Genomic DNA, 17,906 nt, shown 5'->3' on the forward strand with positions numbered 1-17,906 from the left:
ACTCAAGCTAGTACATCACCTGACAAAACCTTTCAACTAACTTTCAATACACAATTCAATTATATATACTCACTATATATTATATTCATTAAATTGTATATTCAGTATATTACACTCAATATATTATATATTTACATACTTTATGGTCAAAATATTATATATTCAATATATTATATTCAACATATAATTTAATTAAGGGAAATTTTATATGAAATATAATTGACATGTATTATACATAATTTTCCCTCAATTGAATTATACATTGAATATAATCTATATTGAATATATACTGTGTTATATATTGAATATATATTATATAAGATTTTTTCATATGTATGAATTTAACCAAAAGTGAAATGGAAATGCAAACAAAACCCTGGAACTCTTGACAAGATTTAGCTCTAGGTTCTAAAAAGGATGAGGTTACAAGAAAGAAGAGCAGTGTACCACCATGCCATTTATAAAGGCCAGTGACTGAGGACCTTTGAATGCTGGAGTATAAAATGCTTAAATATAAATTTCACTTGTGAGAGTTATGAAAATGGCATGAAATTGTATGCATCATTGATTATTTTAAAAAATCATACATAAAACCTATGTACAGTTAATGTATTGTTTCTTCTACTACCAAAAAAAGAAAAATTGATGGTGATATAGGAAATATGCTAAATTTCAGAATTGTTGAGAATCACCTAATTCATCCTTTTGTTTTAAAAAGTAAGATCCTAAGGTCGCACAGCTCACTTGCAACAGAACTCAAACTAGAATTGTGAACTAAGCAAGTGGACATGAAAGGGAGAATGGAAGAGCGTGAAATGACATGCCTTGACCTAAGGGACAGACCAAATTAGGACCAGCCAGGAACTCTCCTTAAACAACATTAGAACAAGTTCTCTGGAAAATTTCCTCCTCCTAGAGATCAATCGTCACTTATACAACTATGATTAAACACAAACAAGAAGATTGCTGCAAAAATCTAAGCAAAACCAAAGCATGAAGAAAACTTCCTAAAAATCTGTTTAGATTTGTTTCAATATTATTCATGAGAAAAGTCAGTCACTCTGAATGTTTCAATAAGTAATATAATTTATGTGTAGCCACATTCTTTTGTTAATGTATTACTCATTCTTTTGATATCTGTCAGGTAAATATATGACAATTGTTAATATCCTGATTTGAGCTCCAATGAAATTAACTGAATGAGTCTCTCGTTATATTGCTAATTCAGAAATTCTGAAACTGTAATCTGTTAGTCCATAATGCTTAATCTATAAACTCAATAAAATTTTTGCCTACAGACCACTCATTTATAAGAAGTTTGATACTAGAACAGCAGGGAAATACTTTTTAAAGTAAACCCATCATTGGAAAAAAGAAACTGCAAGTACTTCTTCCTTTCTTAAGCATCTACTGTGTATATAACACTTAATGGACTCTGTAGTAATGTCAAGAAAGGTCATTCTTGGCCCTATTTTACAGAAGAAACTGAAGCCTACAAAGGTAAATAACTTGCCCAAGGTCAAGCAGCTTGAAAATCTAGAAAATCTGTCTCTAAGAACTATGACCTTAACTGCTACACTATGATGCAAGGTGTCCAATAATTAAATACTAAACTAGTAGCATATAACTGATATTGTGACTTAGAAGTCAGTTAAAGTAGTTCAGCAGGCTGGAAAATAAATAGGGCCTTGAAGGATAAATAAGCTTGGTAAAGGTAGATTTTGTCAGAGTCAGCAAATAGACAAATAAAACTAAATAACAACTATTGGACAACAAGAAAGGGAAACTCAGAAGGAAATAGTTGGAATTTTGTAGAAGGCCCACAGGAGAAGAAACTGAAATTGGAATTACATGTTGGCCAAGCGAGTGCAAATCAATCTGTAAACGATGGATGTTCCTTTGGAAGGCTTCCAGGGAGACACAGGAGTATAGACAGGAAGTAGCCCCCTCTTGATGAGTAAGTCAGTGCTTTCCTGAGAAGGGTAATAGCCTCACCTTTCAGTAGGGCCCAGATGACAGAACGCAAGAAAGCGACAAAGCTAATATGATCATTGCATTATAAATTAGAGCATTTAACCACATGGGTATTTTTCACCCCAGAAGACAGGATCTTGTCACTTAACAGGATCAGTGAAGAAAGAAGCATATCCCTGGCCACAGAGAAGCACCCAGAGTTGCTGTATCTCTGCCCTGTTGAGAGTAAGATGGTTTGGGCACAGCTACAAGTTCATCTTTTGACTTACCAGAAGGTCCCTATCAACAACAGAATTTCATAGAAATAGAATAAAATGTAATTATTAAGTACCCCAAACTCCGAGAGGGGTATGCAAGTTAAAGCTCAGGCTTTGACGAGCCCAGATTTGTGATGTCTAAGGTAGAAAAATCTGGTAACATCAACATTAGCAAAAGGGGCACACTGAGTTTAAAAAACTAAGTTAAGTATCCTATCACAAGTAGAAACAAACAAACAATAAAACAAAAACCAACCTCTACACTGCACACTTACAAACAAGGCCAGGCCTGGGGCGAGGGGTGGGAGAAGTACTGGGAGAACCAGGGAGTCCTTGCCACAAAGTGGGCATAGGTGGGAACCCTAAAGGCTATAGAGTCTGTTTAAATATGTAAGGCAATTTATTCTAACCTCTAAATGGACTGCTTGGAACAATGTCAAGTACTTTAGGTCCTCAGAGTGGGAGCCTAATCTCTGGGGAAGCAAATGCAAGGAACTAAGAACTACTGGACCTGACAATGAACTCCTTAAAGAATGGGATAATATTTTATTTATATTAGAATTTCCAGTACCAAGCACAATGCCCAGAAAATATTAAGAGTTTAATAAACATGTGATGGCTAAACAGAGCATGATGTCCCTTCTAAGAGTCCATGAACCGTAGATGGATGATACAGAATAAGCCTCACCCTGAGATAAAATGTACATCGCTTAGGTGATGTTATCTGAGAAGGGCAGAGGGCACCTTCTTCCACTGAACTTCTTTGACAGCCCTCATGTTAGGCTCAAATGGGACCATTAGAGGGTCATTTCTCAGTGTTAGGCACTGCCCTCTCTCCTGGAAGAATGGCCCTGGGAGCAGCAAGCTCATGAAATACAGTACAACATCTAACTGATGTCACTCTCCGAAGCACAAGTGGCATGAATAGCCTGATTTGGGGATATTAAAAGCAAATGAGGACCAAAAAAAGGAATTTTCAGAAAGAAACCGCCCACTTAATTTGCTTTGAGCTCCAAACAGAGAAGACCACATCTTTTGTAACACAGAGACACCGCCATATTTTATAGCAGTAGCAATATTTGGATTCTCTGGTGCTACGTCCTCCCTCTCTTACTCTCTTCTTCCTTTTTTAATTTTTTATTTAGTTTTTTAGCATCTTTACTGGAGTATAATTGCTTTACAATGGTGTCTTAGTTTCTGCTTTAATAATTGCTTTACAATGGTGTGTTAGTTTCTGCTTTATAACAAAGTGAATCAGCTATACATATACATATATCCCCATATCTCCTCCCTCTTGCGTCTCCCTCCCATCCTCCCTATCCCACTCCTCTAGGTGGTCACAAAGCACTGAGCTGATCTCCCTGTGCTATGTGGCTGCTTCCCACTAGCCATCTATTTTACATTTGGTAGTGTATATATGTCCATGCCACTCTCTCACTCCGTCCCAGCTTACCCTTCCCCCTCCCCATGTCCTCAAGTCCATTCTCTATGTTTGCATCTTTACTCCTGTTCTGCCCCTAGATTCTTCAGAACCATTTTTTTTAAGATTCCATATATATGTGTTAGCATACGGTATTTGTTTTTCTCTTCCTGACTTACTTCACTCTGTATGACAGACTCTAGGTCCATCCACCTCACTACAAATAACTCAATTTCATTTCTTTTTATGGTTGAGTAATATTCCATTGTATATATGTGCCACATCTTCTTCATCCATTCATCTGTCGATGGACACTTAGGTTGTTTCCCTTAACCTCAGCTCCAGGACAGTCCAGGTACATAGGCTGCCTCTTCTGGGTGAAAATAGGCTCTGTTATTGTAGGTAAACCTCCTGGCTCCAGGTCTTTCTATCCCCTCTCATTCAAGCTACCTGCCATTTATTTGCCCCACCAAATACCAAAGCATATTACATAGCTACAATAACTAAAATACTGTGGGCCTGGAATAAGACAGAAAAAAAGTCAATAACTGGCTTAGAAATAGAAAGCAGTGTTGATTAAAATGTATATATTGTAAATGTGATAACTCAAATCAGTTTCAGCAATATTATTAAAATATTAAGTTATCTATTTGGCTTTTAAATCTATTTAATTCTAGTCTATTTTAAAGATAAATGCAAAAATATAAACCATAAAAAATTGAAAAAAAGTAATTTTATTGACTTTTTGGCTCTTTAAGCTTTAAGGTTAGATAAGAAATTATAGAAAACGTTAAATTTAACAACATATTCTTTATTTTCATATCAGAATACACCTTGAACAAAAAAATATAATAGACATCTAATTTTTTTGGTAGCAGAACCTTAATTTCCCTTTGGGCAAACAGTGCTCCCGCTTGGTCTATTTGGGTCTGTCTCCAATCCCTCCAAAAGTGGATGAGCAAGGTAAATATGGACAATACCACCACATTTTATATCCCTGGATATGGACTGTTTCAGGAATGGGCACAAGGCCATGTCCACCCCGTGAGACTCACTTCAAGAGACAGTACTACAATGGCTGGGAAAGAGAATCTTCCTTCACTGTGGTGGCTGAGCGGGCTCAATCTCTACATGGTCATTTCACCAAGAGAAAAGATCAGTCTGAATTAGGTCAACCCAGAGGAAATCTCAGCTGAGAGATGGACAGATTCTGAGTCTGGATGATGCTATTAAGTCCCTGAACTGGGCTCTACCCAAAGGCAGTTCTCTGGAGCCTTCAGTGAGCCGGTAAATACCCATTTTTATTAAGCTAGTTTGATGTGGCTTTCTGTCTCTTATAACCAAAAAGCATTAAAACTCAAAACAAGGGGGGAAGAAAAATACAATATAGATTTCATAAAGGTGGTAATTTTCTGGCCATATAAGTTACTCATGTAAATTGTTAAGCATTTAACCTCGTCAAAAAATGAGCAATTTAATAAGAGGATAAAATGGCTAATAAAAATGAAAAATTTTAAATACACCATAGTAATAATCAAAGAGATATAATTAATAATATTTTAGATGTATTTTTCACCTATAAAGTTGTGATAATCATGAAAAATGGAAACAAAGATGAGATAAGACAAGTACTCTCAAGCACTGCTTGTGGGAAGATAAGTCTATACAGATATTTTTGTTGGTTCAAAACCTCGGGAGCTTCCCAGGTGAAATTTGAAACTGGCCCCCATACAATGAGGGTAAGGAGAGACAGAAGAAAAAGGCAGATCACTTCAGACTGGTAGGTTGCAGACTTAACAAGCAAGGGAACTTACATTCAAGGCTTGTCTTGAGTGACTTCTAGATGAGTAGATTTCTGTACCTGCCCACCAGAATCTTAAAAGTTTATATGGATGCCTTAATGGGGTTCAGTCATATATTCAATCCAGATGGTCTCAGCAACACATTACTATCTCAAGGCTACGTCCTTGAATCAGCTCCAGCTGTGGGAACAATAGGCAGAATGCACATTCCAAGGACAGGGGTGGGGTAAGAAGCCTCTGATTGCCTGGGTCCAGCTTGAGGGTCAACAGGCAGTCACATCCTCTCTGTGACCTCCTCCAACAACTTTTTAAAGAACTACTGGATAATATATTATATTATATACAAGAGAGAGAAAGACTTAAAGCCTCCAACACTTTGTTATAATAATTCCACATTATTATAATCATCATCCTAAGGAATAATATGAAATAGAGATAAAACAATATGTATAAGAAACCTCAAAAATCATGTCATTAAAAATAAAATTTACAAAGTTTTAAAAGCATAGTAAAATATTTTCATTATATCCTTAAATCAAAAAGGTAGTAAGCAAACTTGTGTTTATAATGTGATTGTGACTGGAAAATTATGTAGGCAGAGAAAAAAATAGTAAAAACTAAACCAATGTTTATAGTGACTATCACTGGGTACTTGGGTAATATTTATTTTCTTCACCCTACTTTTCTGAATTTTCCTAATTGCCTATAATAAAGGTAATCTTGGTAGTCAAGGGAATTTTTTTTTAAAGTTACTTGCTCCTCTGTCCCATTTTCTCAGAAGTATACGTACTCTTGGAGGGTGCAGGATATCACAGACTCAAAGGGTACTCTAATTGGAAGAGATGTCAGAGATGATGTGGATCAACGTTTCCTCTGTTTGAAGACCTGCAGTGAGAATGCGAGGGGCAAGGCACAGAGTTCATCCATAGTCAGGAAGGCTCACAGCTGTAAATGATGGAGAGTTCCTCCTTCTATTAACTGAGCACCTTATTCCGAACTTATGTTGACTCACATCTTGGTAACTTCAAATCATTAATCTTAGTTTTACTCTCTGGGGCAATGAAAATCATGTCATGGGAGGATCATGGCTTTATCATCAGGTAGATCCAAGTATGAATCTTGGCTACCATTGTACTAGTATTATCATCTTGGGCAACAACTCTGAACCTCTGTTTCCTCAACTGTAAAACCAATATAATGATAGCCATCTCTCAGACAAGCAAAAATGATCCTATGTGTAAAACACCTAGCATAAGTATACACAGAAGACGCTTATCGAATGTTAATTCTCTATTCTCTTATCCTGAGGGTTAAGCACATGCTTAGAATACAAGAATTCAAAAATATTTCTTGAATGAATTTCTTCTTAAACAGCTGTGAATCCACCTATGAAAACAATAATGCACCTTAGTTTCCCCATGATATCTTTGAGAATGCAATGAGAGAATGTGAGATGTTCTATGGAATTTAGGATACATTATATTTCAGCTTTACTCTGAATTCCTCGTCTAACAAAAGGGAAAAGATATTTGAATAGTCCAGCTAATGTTTCTCTTGAATCCATGTTACTCTCAGTGAACACCCTCCTCTCATAACTGCTCATAAACCATCTACAGAATAGCTTAGTCAAGAATTATGCTTACAATGACATCAAAATTATTAGGCTATAGTTTTCAAAATCCTTTCCCTTTTTTTTTTTTAATTGACTTTTTGGCATTTTCTCTGTAAACTTTCAGTAAACTTTCAAGAAAAATACTGAAACAACAACAACAAAAAACAACTACTCTTAGTGATGACCAAAATGTAATCAGAAATCATATTCATTGGTTCTTTGTATCTTGGGATGTAATGTATCAGGGTCTGAAGATCTGAACTTACTTAAAGCACATTGGTACTCTCTGTTTCCCTCCAACTCCCTATAATTTGATTCTATCTTCATATTTTCAGTTCTGCTCTTCCCAGGAAGGAGATCAGGGACTCATAACAGAAGCATAATGTGATTTCTGGTTTTTTTCTATTAACTGTGACTATTATTCCAGGTGCCCCTGAAAGGAGTCTCATCCCTCTGGACTCCTTTTAGGATTTCTGGCAAGCCTCTCCCTCACTGGGCCAGCAAATTTCCCCAAATGGTTCATAGTAGTTTCTGCCCATTCATCTTTGGTTATTTGACTCTGATTTTATTCTTTTAGGATAGGAATAGCAACAGTGATTTTATGTAATATTCTCCCCTTTTCTTTTTCCTCTGGATTGAAGCAGGATATCAAGTAGAAATTTTCCAATTTCCCCAGTACGGCATCTAAGATCAAAGGTGAACGCTAACATACTATAAGACCCCCATATTCTAATATATGGGAGCTTACTAATAGGCATCAGTTTAGAACAAGCCTTACTACTAATCATTACCATCTCTCCCTGGGCAATGTGAGAAAAGAACTTAGAGGGCAGTAAGGAGGGCAGCTGTTTAAAGAGACACTATTCCATGAGGGAGAAAGAAAATAGGTTACCTTGTTACCGAAAACCAAGGGAAGAGGGCTCAAAGGGAATTCATGTTAAGAATAGGGGGTGAAAGAGAAAAACAAATACCATGTGCTAACAGATACATATGGAATCTTAAAAAAAAAAAAGTTCATGAATAAAGACACAGACCTAGTAGAGAATGGACTTGAGGATACGGGGAGGGGGAAGGGTAAGCTGGGACAAAGTGAGAGAGTGGCATGGATATATATACACTACCAAATGTAAAATAGAGAGCTAGTGGGAAGCAGCCGCATAGCACAGGGAGATCAGCTCAGTGCTTTGTGACCACCTAGAGGGGTGGGATAGGGAGGGTGGGAGGGAGGGAGACGCAAGAGGGAAGAGATATGGGGACATATGTGTATGTATAACTGATTCAATTTGTTATAAAGCAGAAACTAATACACCACTGTAAAGCAATTATACTCCAATAAAGATGTTAAAAAAAGAATTAAAAAAATAGGGGGTGACTACATGAAAGGAATATATGCAGTTCATTTTCCAGTTGGCAATCTGTTTGGCTAGCACACCTGAGTCACCTGAGCCAAGGACAAGAGAATTAGAGAGCACAGTGAGGCTGGGAGGAGAGGCAGCCAAGAAATTATTTGCCTCATTATTTGACATGTCATGGATGGATGATTTTCCTAAGGGTCAACAGATGAGGAGAAAATCTGCTAAACGCTGTCTTTCCAGACCACCAAGAGGGCTGATCACCAAGAAAAGGGATCTCAGTTTGGAGGTGATCACCTTTTGGAGGGCCTAAGGGAGTAGAAAAGGTAAAGCCAGATTTCTCACACCAGGAAACATGCATTAAGAAGGGAAGGAGGGCTTCCCTGGTGGCACAGTGGTTGAGAGTCCACCTGCTGATGCGGGGGACACGGGTTCGTACCCCGGTCCGGGAAGATCCCACATGCCGTGGAGCAGCTGGGCCCGTGAGCCGTGGCCACTGAGCCTACGCGTCCGGAGCCTGTGCTCCACAACAGGAGAGGCCACAACAGTGAGAAGCCCGCGTACAGCCAAAAAAAAAAAAAGAAGGGAAGGACTTTGGAGACGCTCAAAAGAACTCATACGAGAGGACCAGCAACTACGTGCCACCCACACAGAAGGCATTAATGATTACCTTGAGCCAAACCAATGAGGACAGCTAGCCAAGCAAAGAACTCAACCTCACCATGGGCAGTGAAGGAGGTGTTTGCCCTGTCCCTCTTCTTCTACACTGCACGAACATGACAGAAGCTAGAGGAGGGAGGAGGGTGAAGTCAATTCTTTGTAGAATGAGAGGAAAAGAGCTCCAAATTTAATTTAAAACTTAAAACAACAACACAAGACTATTCTAATAATTAAAAGTGACTGAAACATTCTGCAATCTAGCCAACATATTATTAAGGTACCTGTTATTAATTGCCTACAGTGAGGTAGTATGGTACTTAATGGTACTATAGTACAATGAAAAAGAGCAGTAATTGGAAGCTTAAACCCAAATGCACTGAAACTCTTCAACAAATATATTTAGTTATATCTTCCCATGCTCTCATCTTCTTTTAGAATGAGGACAGCAGACTGTCATTATTTGATTTCTCTCCCTTTTTCTCCCTTGTCTGGATTATACTGTGGTTCTGTACTCAGGATACTTATGCCTTTTGGTATCCCCTACAGCAGCACAATAAAAATGACTCAGCAAAATAATCTGATATGAGAGTCCTCAAAGGGTCCCTATTCTACCTGTGCAATGCAAGAGTTCAGATATGCCAGTGGGCTTATGTGTGGACTACACAGATGATTACAGGGCCTTTATTAATGAGAAATGACCTCATGGAGTAGAGACAGTTACATACACATTCAGCAAAAGGGCCCTGGAACTCCATGGCACTGTGAAATACAGAGGGAATTCATCTCAATAGGAGATTCGAGATGCCTATTTCAGTAGAGGGCCAGTGGTTAATTTTATAGGTCACCATGGGCAACATCATTTGTAATACCTCCCAACCCATTTCCATAATAACTCACACAAAATTCCACTAGAAGAGGAGATACAGGAAGTCAAAGGGGTGAGGAGAAGAATTATTCAAGTAAAAATAATTAGAAAATCAACACGCACACTAAGAAAATAAAACTCAAAATCAGATTATTGTACAAAAAAGTTGTAGCTGGTGAAAAGAGAGTTCTTCCCCACATCATCAGAGCAACACTTACAGCCCTATAGGGTGACATGAATTTCAAGAGTTGTGTCACCATAAGGAAATGACAAGTCCTGTGGCCTGAAAGAAAGTTCGCCCACCTTACCAGGAATGCCAGCCTAAAGAAGAGAGCTAGAAGGAAACAGAGCACAGACTGGCACACACACAAAAAAACACGTTTAATAAATAGTTGTTAAAATGAGAATAAATGATGGAATACGGGGACTTTTAGGGATACAAGAGAATGTGAACTACTCTGAAGACCCTGCCAAGAAAAGGGATTTCACAGATTACACTGACAGAGATTTGAAAAAAAGAATACTTTCATCATAGTTCCCTTTATTCTTTACTAATCTTATCATTTGGGTTACACTGAATCCCCAGGTTAACTGTGGTCTGGAAGATTTAATAACTTAAAATGAAGATGAGAATCAATGGTTGAAAACTTAGCATTTGTATTTTAAATGGGCCTTTCAATATCTTAGGCCAAAGTCATATGTAACATAGGAATGTCAGGCACCACTACAGGGAGAAGAGGAGCCTTTTGAGGACAGACTTCAAATTTATAAAATTCTTAACAGTATTGGCAGCCTAGTACTCTACATTGATATGCTATTCTACAAAGCTGATATTTCTGACCAGTGTTATCAAGGGAAATGTTTTGGGATTTTTTCTGTTTTTTACAGTCACTGGCGATGAATTTGGGCTGATCCAATACATGGCTCACACCTCCTTGTGACCACTGAGTAAAGGAAATTGTATCCTCATGATGCTCATCTTGTTCTGCTTCTTTTTGTCTTACATGAAATTTCCTAGAGCCAATGAACAAAACAAATTGGCAAGTTCTGTTTCAGATTAAACCAGCTGAATACTTCATATTCAACTACTTGTTATGAAGCCCTGAAGTGATATTGGAAACCTAAAGTGATTACTTCTCCATTTTGAATGTTTTGCTTGGGAAAAAAAAAAGAGGCAAGTGAATCTGCTGCTATAGGACTAATTCAAAGTTGAAACTTATAACATTCAAAACTCAGCATTACTTATTAGTTAGGAATTCAAAATATCTCTGAGTCATGGTACTTTTTAGAAATTGAAGAAGGAATTGGACTGGCATGCCTTATCTAGCTTGACTAGAGACAACACAACTGCAAAGCAAATAATGTGCACTTTCACCCCCAATGACCTGCGAAATAAGCACAAACAAAATATTCAAGGGCTTAAAATTCAGCTGCGGGAAATTACTGCAGCTAAATAGAGAAGAAAACAGCTGATCCCAGGGGAAGCAAGTAGATGGCAATGTGGGATGCAATTAAGAGCAGTGGCAAAGTCATTCACCATGACTATTTGCTTAATCCAGTCACTCTCAGCAAAGGTGGCTACAATGAGAAACTGTTCTCTCTACTCAGTACCTGGGGAATTCAGGGGTTTCCAGCACAAAGGCCCATCAGTTGAAGGGCAATGTGACAGAGGATTCAGAGAGATTGGCTGGCTAATGGATGGGGGAATAAATTCTCCCAGAACACTCCCTGTTCAAACCATTGGAAATGGAGTCGCCCTTCAGATCATCTGTATGCCTGTTTCTTTTTTCCATTTTCAATTTATAATAACAATAACGACCTAGACATAGGACGTTTCCTGGGCTTTAATGACTGTCTGAGGTTAATGGCCCTCAACTACACCTCAGGCCATCAACCCCTCCCAGCTGGTCATTAATCTCTGGGAAATATCCTGTTCCTGGGTCATTATTGTTTCAATATCAACTATACCTTAAAAGCTTTATGGATTCTGCAAATACACATCTCTTGCCAAGAGAGGTTATAAAACCTGTTTAGAATTCTGAAATTATCTTGAGTTTGACCTCTCAGAGATGTTTTGTTCAAAACTAAAATTGGCTTAAGAAAACATTCAACTTTATCTTTGTTTGTTTATTCATATTTTCTCAGGAAAGAGGCCTACTGAATATTACAAGGACCCAAACAAAAAGCAATGAATATTGGAAGAAAAAGATCAACTTTAATGGGGAGTAACCTCTCTCCTGAACAGTAGCATAACTCAGCTTTTGACAACACTATGTTATTTGTGAAAATAGTTCCCCAAAATGATTTTATGTGTTTAAATATCACCAGACTACACCCCATACATAGAATTTTCAAAATATATCCCATTTCTAAAAATCTCATTTTTAATTTCCACAAGAAATACTTTAATTTATACATTAAAATTATTACTACAAGGATTCTATCCATGGCAGAATGTTCCATATGAGGAGGGACTGCTGAGACATGAGTGAAATACGACTTCTGGAAAATGCAGCTTTTAAGATTCCAATTCAGCAGCAAAGAGGAGGATGACTCCCCAGGAAGTGTTTGAGTTGTAGAGAGTTGGTATAAACAAAGGAGGGGGACAGGGCAGGTGTTTAAAACCAAGGAAATCCAACAAATGGTAAGAGGGGCATGTCCCTGTAAACAGACAGACCAAGGAAACACGGGGACTTCGGCAGGCACTACCTTGAAGAGATGAGGAAGCCCTGGATGGGCTCCAGCTTTGAGGAAGAAATTAGGGTCAGAGACCTACGCATGAGATTCTGATAAAAACATACTCCACCTACAGAATTAGCCAGAACTGCGTTCCCAGGTAGGCTTGTAACAGAGTTCCAGACCCTGAAACTGAGGAACAAAATAGGACACTCGTCACAGCAATGGGGCATGAGCTCAGGTGCCAGTCTGGGAGCACAGTCAGAGAAAACAGGAGGGCAGGCTAACTGGGCTGTATCTGAGTTAGAGTCCCATGATCAGAGGGAGTGGTCCCGGAGCCGGACTCAGCGCTGAATCTTGCAGCTGTCAGGCAGTGGAGCAGAAAAATCAAACAGATCACACACAGCTATCCATTCCAATATAACATTTTGAAATTTTTTCAGTAAACCTTTTCTGTGAAATGCCACTTGAATATTTTACTCTAAGTCATATAAATGTGAAAACTGCAAGGTATCAGGACACAAAGTGGGAAGTAAAAGAAAACAATATGTCCTAGAATTTTCAAAATTAACTCTTCATCAGAGGGAAGTGAATCATTTAACTGATAGAAAATGAAATAATATATTACTGTTTCCCTACTATTGACTGCTATTATAACACCTTATGCAGGCACCAAAGTTGACATACTAATTGCTACTGGAATATTTTAACAGGGAAATCAGGAAAGCATAAGACAAAAAATGAATTTAAAACAGACTTCGAGATAAAGACTTGAGTGTAAATAGTTTATTTGGAGAACTTCTCAGATGATTCTTAAACTCCTTGTCTACTTTTAGAATTAAAGTTGAAATAAGATTGGAGAGATTTCTTCAGAGGGCTGTGCTGTGAGTCTGTACCCACAGTGGGGGAGGGTGGGAGTGCTACCCCTCCCTAGCCTAGTGAGATGCGAGTTCCTAAGGGAAGGGTGGGAGAGCTGCTTCTCCCTTTCCTTAAGATAAGTGATGTAGACTAATGACCCCTAAATATGTCCATGTTGTAATTCCCAGTGAATATGTTACTTTACATGGCAAGGGGTCTTTGCAGATGATTAAGGATCTTGAAATAGGGAGATTATCCTGGGTTATTTAGATGGACCGGAGGTAATCATTAGGGTCCTTATAAGAGAAGGGAAGGAGGATGAGAGTGAGAGAAGGCACCATGATGACAGAAGCAAAGGTCAGAGTCTGAGAGAGATGTGAAGATTCTATACTCCTAGCTGTGAAGGTGAAGGAAGGGGACACAAGTCTAGGAATACAGGTGGCTTCTAGAAGCTGGAAAAGGCAAGGAAATAGATTTGTTCCTAGAGCTTCCAAAAGGAATGCAGGTCTGCCAACACCTTGATTTTATCCAGTGACAGCTATGGAAGACTTCTGACCTCCAGAACTGTACAGTAACAAATTTGTGTTATTGTAATATTTTTCAGGTATAACCTGAAGAACTGTGTTTCCAGTATAGGACAGAAAGAACACAAAGTTAGAAAAATTGAGAAGGGAGTATAAAACTACACCAAATTTCAGTGTACATTTTTTATGAAAGTGTGCATGCACAGGCACTAGTTATCCTTTTGAGGAATCCTCCATTTAATGATCACTCTGTGATTGTAAATTTTTAATTAAAGCTAGAGAAGCAAATTTAAAATAAAATAAAGGGTGATTAGAGAATAAGCATTGGTTACCTCAGAAGAAATAACCTCACTGAAAACAAAAATTGTGTCACTAAAATGTGGGTTACACTGAATCAGTACTCCACAATACCAGTTCCATATTATAGCTGAGGAAATTCCGTCTTCCTATTGCACTTTCCCAGGCTTACTGCAGAATGAACTAGAAAATGTTGAGGGATGCGGTCACAGGTATGGGAGTTCTTTTTAATCTTTTTAATCCCAGCAAGACATTTAATCTCTCTTGTCCTTGTTTTCCTATCTGTAAAATATAAAGCAGTTGACTCACATGCTAATGAACAGACATTCAAAAATGGTAAAAATATAAGTGTATATTTTTAACATTATATTTTGGTTATACTTGAAAAATATAATAACTACACAAATATGTTCTTTGAATTGCTTTCATCTGGGAGGAAGGTGGGGAAACAATCTGAATGTTCATAAATTAGGTCACAGTAAAACAATTGTTGAGTATCTCATATTGGTTGAGTTGTGTTCCCCCGAAACTCATAGGTGGAAATCCTAATTCCTAGTACCTGAGCATGTGACTTTGTTTAGACATAGGGTCTTTAAAGAGGTAATTAATTTAAAGTTAGGTCATTAGGGTGGGCCCTAATCCTATATGAATAGTGTCCTTATAAGAAGAAGCGATGAGGGCACAGCCACACAGAGGAATGGCCATGTGAGGACACAGAGAGAACACAGCCATCTGCGAGCCAAGGAGAGAGGCCTCAGGAGGAACCAACTCTGCCAACACCTTGATCAGGACACAACCTCCAGAACTGTGAGAAAATAAATTTCTCTTGTTTAAGCCACCCAGTCTTGTTTAGTGCTTCGTTATGGCAGCCCTAGAAAACACAGGCATTCTCCTGGCCCTCAAGAGGGGGCAGATAAGTAAACAGAGAAATAGTTTGGTGAGAAGGATATGGTGAAGCAAATTTTGCATATTATCAACTCAGCAGAATTTATGCGGTGACCGAAATGATAATTATAGAGAGCATGTAACAACCTGAAAAAATGTTTATAAAAAACATTAAGTGAAAAGGCAAAACACAGCAACATAGCTATTCTACGATTACTATAAAAGATGGTTTATTAATAGACAAAAAATAGAAGAAAACTTGGAAAAACAGAGTTTTTTGCTGAGGTGAATCCTTGATGAACTTTCATTTTTTAGTTCTTTATCGTTGTTATAATAGCAATAATGCAATAAATTTTTAAATATTTAATTTTACTGATACATTCTCCCTTTTTTTCTTTTTTCCTTCACATTTTGGTTTAGTTCAAGTTTCTGCTTTTGAGAAAGTTATTCTTGAAAGGGAATTCAAAAAGATTTTATGAGCCTAAAGATTGTACAGAACACAGAGATGTACAATATATATCTTTTTAAACTCGTGACTATGTTTTCTTCAGATAAATACCCAGAAGTGGAATTGCTAGATCATATGATAGTTCTATTTTTAAGTTTCTGAAGAACCTCCACACCATTTTCCATAGTGGCTGCACCGATTTACATTCCCACCAACAGTGCACTAGGATTCCCTTTTCTCCACACCCTCACCGACACTTGTTATTTCTTGTATTTTTGTTAAGAGCCATTCTGACAGGTGTGAGGTGGTATCTCACTGTGGTTTTGATTTGCATTTCCCTGATGATTAGTGACGTTGAGAATCTTTTCATGTGCCTGCTGACCATCTGTATGCCTTCTTTGGAAAAATGTTTATTCAGATCTTCTGCCCACTTTTTTTTTTTTTTTTGGCAGTACACGGGCCTTTCACTGCTGTGGCCTCTCCCACTGCGGAGCACAGGCTCCAGACGCGCAAGCCCAGCGGCCGTGGCTCACGGGCCCAGCTGCTCCACGGCATGTGGTATCCTCCCAGACCGGGGCACAAACCCGTGTCTCCTGCATTGGCAGGCGGACTCTCAACCACTGCGCCACCGGGGAAGTCCCTGCCCATTTTTTTTAATTGGATTGTTTGGGGGGTTTTAGTATTGAGTTGCATATGTTCTTTGTATATTTTGAATATTAGCCCCTTTAGCGGAAATAACCACTAAAAATAAGTAAGGACTTAAGGAAAATGGCACACTTGATTCTGTATTCGAAAAATAATGATCTAAAATGAGATTACAGAGCCTTGCCTGGCTATAAGCCTCAAGATCAAGCTCATTTATAAAAAATATCCAGGGCTTCCCTGGTGGCGCACTGGTTGAGAATCCGTCTGCCGATGCAGGGGACGCGGGTTCGTGCCCCGGTCCAGGAAGATCCCACATGCCGCGGAGCGGCTGGGCCCGTGAGCCATGGCTGCTGAGCCTGCGCGTCCATAGCCTGCGCTCCGCAATGGGAGAGGCCACAACAGTGAGAAGCCCGCGTACTGGAAAAAAAAAAAAAAAAATCCAAAGAAGAATTTGCCAAAGTAAAAGTGAGGACAAATGAGGTGAGCAGAAGATATAGCTCTCCTTCCCTTGAGGCAGCCAGAAGCGCCAGGGCCCAGGCAGCTCCATTCAGGGCTCACACACCTGGCCAGGCCCCTTACAGCAGAAAGGTGAAGCACAGCACACAGAGCCTGAGTGCCCAGCCTGGAAAAGAGCACGTATTTTCACAACAGACTTCCACACAAAGGCCACTGCGTTCCTGACAGCAGTACAGCAAAATCTGTCATGTCTCTCAGTAACTTTTGTGTGGGGCAGGGCATAGCACGGAAAAGTTAACAAGGTGAAAACAGCTGCCCTAAAGCTGCACCGGATGTTAATCAAACCTCCTAAAGAGCAGGAAGGCTTATATCGAGGACCTTAATTTACCCCCTATGCCCTGTTTTTACCTTGATTTAGCAGTTCTCACTATAGCAATTTGTCGTCCTCATCCCACACAGGCCCCAAGCTTGGGATTCTGCTGCTCCTACAGGCTTGCCTTTGGTAGCCCCTCAAGGAGAAAAGCTCCCCAGGAAGGAGATAGAGCTTTATTTTTATCCCAGTTAAAGTCCCTATCCAATCCATTAATAGCTACAATAACCTTGGTCCAGGGCATTTCCTGGAGAATCTATAACCAGCTGGGGTTAATGAACTCTCCCTACCATTAATTCCTGGGAGAGGCCATTGGCCTGCATGGTTACTTAATTACTCTTCTGTGTACAGCTTCATAAAGCAATGAAATGCCTTCTTTCAGGAAGAAGGGAGATGGTAATGGGGGTCATCAGAGGCCATTAATTTTACAAATAGTTTGTTGGAAACTACTGTATGTTAAGAAGTCACTCTGGCCCACAAATCAACTCAATGCGGTCCTTATTAAGTTGAGATCCAAACCTTCCCAGGTCTTCATGATTCACACACATAAAGTTAACAAGTGGTGCAGAATTTGGTCAAAATGTACATACTCAGGTATGCAGAAACATATTCTTTATATTCTGCAAATGATCTTATCTTCCCCTCTAGCTCTGATTCCTTAAGTTGGCAGAAAAGACTCAGTGGGGCCAATTCAAGACACCATAGACTTTTCCCAGTTAAAAATCTCTTTCAGGTAATTTCTCAGTCTTAGGGAGATTCTCCCTCTCCAGAGCTCTCCTCTTTCCCAGGATATTGGCAGGTGCAG

Source organism: Stenella coeruleoalba (genome assembly GCF_951394435.1).
Source record: "Stenella coeruleoalba genome assembly, chromosome: 2".
NCBI lineage: Eukaryota > Metazoa > Chordata > Mammalia > Artiodactyla > Delphinidae > Stenella > Stenella coeruleoalba.